The sequence below is a fragment of the Bos grunniens genome, chromosome 25, assembly GCF_055505025.1.
Source record: "Bos grunniens cultivar Pamir isolate PY7600 chromosome 25, Bosgru_T2T1.0, whole genome shotgun sequence".
NCBI lineage: Eukaryota > Metazoa > Chordata > Mammalia > Artiodactyla > Bovidae > Bos > Bos grunniens.
The window spans coordinates 4,873,082-4,879,960 of NC_141189.1; positions in this window are offsets into that span (position 1 = coordinate 4,873,082).

Sequence of the window (6,879 nt, forward strand, 5' to 3'; positions counted from 1 at the left end):
AACGTGCTGGGCTGCGCCCCAGGATGCAGGCTGAGCCGAGAGCCGAGCAGGCAGCAGGGGAGCGGAGAGGCTCTGAAATGTGCTAACTCGCCCCCGCTGCGAGCAGACAGACGGTGCCCAGGACGGGGCCTGCCAGCCAGCGTCGACAAGATAGACAGGTCCTGTGCCCGGCAGCTCAGGTTTTGTTTCAGGAGCAAAGGAACGGAAACAGTGTAGACTCGGATGCTGAAAAGAGGAAACGAGAGTGGGATTCCCTGGTTTGTTCCCTCCCTGTCAGTGGAGGGGGTCTTGTCTCCTGGGCTCTTGGGGACCCTCACTGATGTTGACCCCAAAGCTGCTGACTGACCCTTGGGTTGGCAGATCTCCAGATTTCCCCCCAAACTGATGAAAGGAATTCTTGTGCTTAATTTTTTTTTTTGAAGTTCAGTAGTGTTTCTGTATTTTAATTAAAAATTTTTTCTTTATTGTGTTAAAATACGCATGCCATAAAATTGACCATCCAGAGGAACCAGAGATCAAATTGCCAACATCCGCTGGATCATGGAAAAAGCAAGAGAGTTCCAGAAAAACATCTATTTCTGCTTTATTGACTATGCCAAAGCCTTTGACTGTGTGGATCATAATAAACTGTGGAAAATTCTGAAAGAGATGGAAATACCAGACCACCTGATCTGCCTCTTGAGAAATCTGTATGCAGGTCAGGAAGCAATAGTTAGAACTGGACATGGAACAACAGACTGGTTCCAAATGGGAAAAGGAGTACGTCAAGGCTGTATATTGTCACCCTGCTTATTTAACTTCTATGCAGAGTACATCATGAGAAACACTGGACTGGAAGAAACACAAGCTGGAATCAAGATTGTCAGAAGAAATATCAGTGACCTCAGATATGCAGATGACACCACCCTTATGGCAGAAAGTGAAGAGGAACTCAAAAGCTTCTTGATGAAAGTGAAAGTGGAGAGTGAAAGAGTTGGCTTAAAGCTCAACACTTAGAAAATGAACATCATGGCATCTGGTCCCATCACTTCATGGGAAATAGATGGGGAAAGAGTGGAAACAGTGTCAGAGTTTATTTTTTTGGGCTCCAAAATCACTACAGATGGTGACTGCAGCCATGAAATTAAAAGACGCTTATTCCTTGGAAGGAAAGTTATGACCAACCTAGATAGCATATTGAAAAGCAGAGACATTACTTTGCCAACAAAGGTCCGTCTAGTCAAGGCTATGGTTTTTCCTGTGGTCATGTATGGATGTGAGAGTTGGACTGTGAAGAAGGCTGAGCGCCGAAGAACTGATGCTTTTGAACTGTGGTGTTGGAGAAGACTCTTGAGAGTCCCTGGGACTGCAAGGAGATCCAACCAGTCCATTCTGAAGGAGATCAGCCCTGGGATTTCTTTGGAAGGAATGATGCTGAAGCTGAAACTCCAGTACTTTGGCCACCTCATGTGAAGAGTTGACTCATTGGGAAAGACTCTGATGCTGGGAGGGATTGGGGGCAGGAGGAGAAGGGGACGACAGAGAATGAGATGGCTGGATGGCATCACTGACTCGATGGACATGAGTCTGAGTGAACTCAGGGAGTTGGTGATGGACAGGAAGGCCTGGTGTCCTGTGATTCATGGGGTCGCAAAGAGTCGGACACGACTGAGCGCCTGAACTGAACTGAACCATTTTCACGTGTACCATTCAGTCGCATGAAGTTCATTCACATTGTTGTGCAGTCATCACTACCATCCATTCCCATAACACTTGTAGCGATACAGCTGAGACTATCCCTGTTTAGCACTGACTCCCTTCCCTCCCCTGCCCCCACTCCGCAGCCACCATTCCACTTCCTGTCTCTATGAATTTGACAACTGCAGGTGCCTCATCTACGCGGAATCGCACAGAATTTGTCCTTTTGTGACTGGTTTCTTTCACTCTGCACGATGTCCTCAAAAGTTCATCCACGTTGTAGCAGGTGTCAGAACTTCCCCGACCCAGGGATCGAACCTGTGTCTCTGCATCTCCTGCGTTGGAGGTGGGTTCTTTACCAGCTGAACCATTAGGGAAGCCCCAGCACCTCAGTTTTAGGGTGAAGATGTCCTGGAGGAGGGAATGGCAACCCACTCCAGTAATCTTGCCGGAAAATCCCATGGACAGAGGAGCCTGGAGGGCTACAGTCCACGGGGTCGGGAAGAGTCGGACAGGACAGCACACAGACAGCTCTCATACTGGACGGCTCGAGTTAGACCCTCAAGGCAAGCTTGTAAATGTTGGTGTTACTCACCTGTGTTACAGATAAAGAAACAAAGTCTCTGAGGGATTAAGTCACTTGCCCCGGGGTCACTGAATTGCATTCCATTGTTACAGAATTTTGCTTATTTATTCATCTGCAGATAAACACTTGGGTTGCTTCCCCATTTTAGCTATCGTGAATAATGCTGCTATGAACATGGATGGGAAAATCTCTCTTCAGACCCTGCTTTCAATTCTTTTGCATGTATACCCAGAAGCGAAATTGCTGGATCATATGGTAATTCTATTTTTAGTTTTTTGAGGAAACATCCTCCTGTTTTCCACAGCAGCTTCATCATTTTACATTCCCAACACAGGGCACCAGGGTTCTAATTTTCCCACATACTCATCAGCACTTGTCATTGTCTTTTTTTTTTTTTTTTTTTAATGTAGTAGACACCCTCTGGGTGTGAAGTGGTATCTCATTGGGGTTTTTATTTGCATTTCTCTAATGGTTAGACATATTAAACATTTTTTCCTGTTAACCATTTGTATATCTTCTTTGGAAAAATGTTGACTTGAATCCTTTGCGCATTATTAATCATATCATTATATGAAGATCCCTGGGTCGGGAAGATCCCCTGGAGGAGGGCCTGGCAACCCATTCCAGTATTCTTGCCTGGAGAATCCCCATGGACAGAGGAGCCTGGCAGGCTGCAGTCCATGGGTTCGCAAAGAGTCAGACACGACTGAGTGACTAAGCACAGCACAACCATATTGTTTGGGGGATTGTTGAATTGTAGGAGTTCTTTATATGTGTTGGAATTAACCCCTTATCAGACATAAGCTTTGCATCTAATATTCCCCTGCTTTCCATGGGTTACTTTCTCACTCTGTTGATGGTGTCCTTAGATGAACACAGGTTTTAAATTCGGAGGTATTCCAATTTATCTATTTTTTCCTTTGCTGCCTGTGGTTTTGCTTAACGTTTAAAAAGCCATTTTCTTGGAAACCCCCATGGTTTTTCTCCTACTGTTCTTAGAAATGTCCTGACACGCGTATCATTGTGTTTTTCTAGTAAGGTCTTCCTTCCAAGTGATTCGCACGGGTTCTGCCTTCAGTGCGTCCTGGGAGATGGTGTCTGCAGCCTGGCCGTCTGCACCGCCCCCAGGTGCCCACATCGATCTGGAAATAATGCCCCAGTGACTCACTGTTTGGGGTTAAGGCCCCCTTGGAGAAAGGCAGGCTGTTCCTGGGGTCGTGGCTCTCGGACCTGTTTTAGGCAGAGAGCCCTGGGCGGTGGGCTTCCCCAGGGCTGGGCCTAGTCTCAGCCCTGAGACCAGCCCAGGAGAGAGGTTCAGAGCCCCCAGTGTCACCCTGCCTAGAGGCTCCTGTGCTTCCTCGATGTGGCCCAGGGGGAAGGCGGCACTGCCCACGTGGAGAGAAAGCTCCGGAGAGGACCCCTGGGTCCTTCTCTGTGCTCTTGCCCCCGGACTCCCCGTTCTCCACGTGCGTGTTCCCTCAGGGGGCCTGGAAATGGCTCCTTTCGGTCAGTCTTTTCCATTCTGGCACTAAGTCATTCTCTGCCGTAGACGATCTATTTTGGACCTCCTTTTTTTTTTTTGGTCTGCTTGCTTCGTGCGTGTCAGTCTCCTATGGGCTCCACATGAGAGATGCTTCATCCCCTGGCTGATTCTCAGAAACAGAGCCAGCCACGTGGGGCGAGCCGTTCGCAGGCACAGATGGCACTGACGGGGGCTGGAGTGGGGGAGGCAGGAGGTGGGCTCTGGTTCTCCACCTGGACCGGCCGTGGGGACAAGGCCATCCTTCGAAATCAGAAGGAGACGACCACAAAGCTGCTTTGAAAGCCACCCTCCCAGAGCCCTGGATCTCGTGAACACACCCCACAGTTGCTTTCCATTCCCTGGGCTGAGGTCTGGTGGTTTGTAGACTGACATCTTTTAAATTCAGATGTCTACACATGGACACCCTCTACCACATGTATGTTGGTACCACTTAGTGATGCCAATCAGTGGCCCACTGATCTAGGCGGCGGAATTTCAGGGGCACAGGAAGATGCTCTCTACGGGTCTGGCCCTGAGCAGCTGGGGAGGGGGTGGAGGTGGGGGTGGGGCGGGAGGGTGGGAGAGTCACAGGCCCGGGGGGCTCTGCTGCACCTCCTCCACGGCCATCGCCCAGGGCCCGCGGGGCTCCTGGGCGACTCTACGGCCCTGTGGCTCCCCTGCACTCTGCAGTAACTATTTCAGACTCCCCCTTCTCTCCTCCACCCTCAGACCCCTGCCCCTTACCTCCTCCCAACACCGCCTCAGCCAGTGGCCTCACCTCCCACTTCATAAAGCTCATATCTGATAAGGGGTTATTAGCCAACATATATAATGTTATACACGTTGGATATTAACCACCTCTGTGTGTGGAACCCGCCTGGACTCTGCTGCGTGAGCCTCTGCCCTTCGCTGACTGTAATATATATCCTTTTGCTGTAATAAACCATCACCGGAGTGCAGTGGCTTTTCTGAGTTCTCTGAGTCCTGGGAAATTATGGAACTTGAGGCGGGCTCTGGTCCCCCTGAACTTGCACTTATCCTTGCCAAAGTTTGGTAGCATCCTATACGGCCCATGTAGGTGCCTGTGCCACATGGTGTCTGCTCCCTTCTGGGGGTCCTCTTGGGGTCCCCTAAAGGCTCAGGTCCTTCCCCAGCCTTGGCCCTTTGAGCGGCTGCTTTAGTTCCTGGGGTTCCTGAAGACCGTCTGGGATGTGGTCAGCGTGCACCCTCTCAAATTTATTTATCTATTTATTTTTGGCTGCACTGGGTCTTCGTTGCTGACCGTGGGCTTTCTCGTTGCGGTGAGCGGGAGCTGCTCTCCGTTTGCAGTGATCGGGCTTCTCATCGCAGCGGCTTCTCTTGTTGCAGAGCACAGGCTCTAGGAGGTGTGGGCTCAGTAGCTGTGGTGCATGGGCTTAGTTGCTCTGCGGCATGGGGGATCTTCCAGGATCAGGGATCGAACCCGTGTCCTCTGCGCTGTTGGCAGGTGGATTCTTAGACACTGGAAGAAGCCCAAGGACGACATCTTGATGCAGGAAAGTGCTCAGCTGGCCAGGCCACTCCTTAAAGGGGTGAGAGATTAAAAACAGGCCACCCGTCCAAAAGTAGGAGAAGGGCAAAATAAATGATGGTACAAAGACCAGATGGGATGTTAAAAACTCTTAAAAATAACCACCACGGGGGCTGCAGCCATGTATGCAGAATGTCCACATTAAAGTAAAACAAGCAGGATCCAGAAGTGTCTCTGTGTTGACTCGAACTGTGTAAAGATACACCCGCAGGTGAGCAAAGGCCGGACGCTGGTGTGGAGGATTTTTGTTTGTTCTTCCCTTTGGTGACAATGCAGCTGATACAGCTTGAGAGGGAGAGTGAGGACGGAGCCTCACGGGAGGGAGACGGGCGGTTCGCCTCCTGCCTCTGCTCGGAAGAGCTGGCGGGGAGCGCGCCTCGGTCTTTTCCGAGGCGCTCCGCACGTAAGGGTGCGGGCTCCCTCGCGGGGGTTATACCAGCACGTTCCCAGGTCCAGGCTGCCATTTGCACCTGCCTTTCCTCCAGCGGGAAACGTGTCCCAGCTAATTTCAAGGCGCGTGGATTTTCTTTGGTGATTGTTGGTGATGGTTTTTATTAAGGTAAAATATATCTAACATAATATTTACCATCTTAGCCTTTTATTAAGAGTACAGTTCAACAGCATTAAAGGCATTCACACTGCCGTGCAGCCATCCCTGCCATGGTTTCTGGAACTTTTCCATCTTCCTAAATGGGAACTCTGCTTCCATTGAACAGTGACCCCCCATCATCCCTTCCTCCACCCCCTGGCAACCTCCCTCCTGCTTTCTGTCTCTTGAATGTGACTGTTGGAGGAAGCTCCTGTCCTTGGAATCATATTAATACATCATTTGCCCTTTTGTGACTGGCTTGTTTCACTGAGCCCAAGGTCCTCAAGGCTCATCCATATTCCAGCAGGTGTCAGAATTTTCTTCCTTTTGAGGCTGGGACTTGACTAGCCATCTGGTGGTTAGGACTCCACCCTTCCATTGCAGGAGGTGCGGGTTTGATTCCTGCTTGGGGAACTTAGATACTGTATGCAGGTGGCCAAAAAAGAGAAAGCAACATTTTTTTTTTTAAAAAAGGGAATTCCCTGGTGGTCCAGTGGTTAGGACTCCACACTTTCACTACTGAGGGCCTGGGTTCAATCTCTGGTTGGTGAACCAGGATCCTGCAAGTTGAGCAGCAAAAAAGAAGAGGGAGAATTTTCTTCCTTTTGAGGCTGAGTAACATTCCATGGCATGGATGGACCCCGTTTTGCTTACCCCTTCTCCTAGCTTTGAGCCTCCCTGAACTCCCACACCTCATGGGTCCATCAGCATCAGGAATGTCATTAAACACATGGGGTCACCAACCACCGTGGATGTGCCTGCTTCAGGCATCGCCCCTGTTCACACACCTGCTCCATCGTTCCATCTGACTCCACCCACAAACACAAGTACGAGGAGAAAACTATTCAGAGTTTCAAGAGTGAGAGCAGAGCATGAAGCTGAATGTGGGGCTCCTCTGAGCATGGGGTCCTGCCAGCTGCTCGTGTCACTCGCCC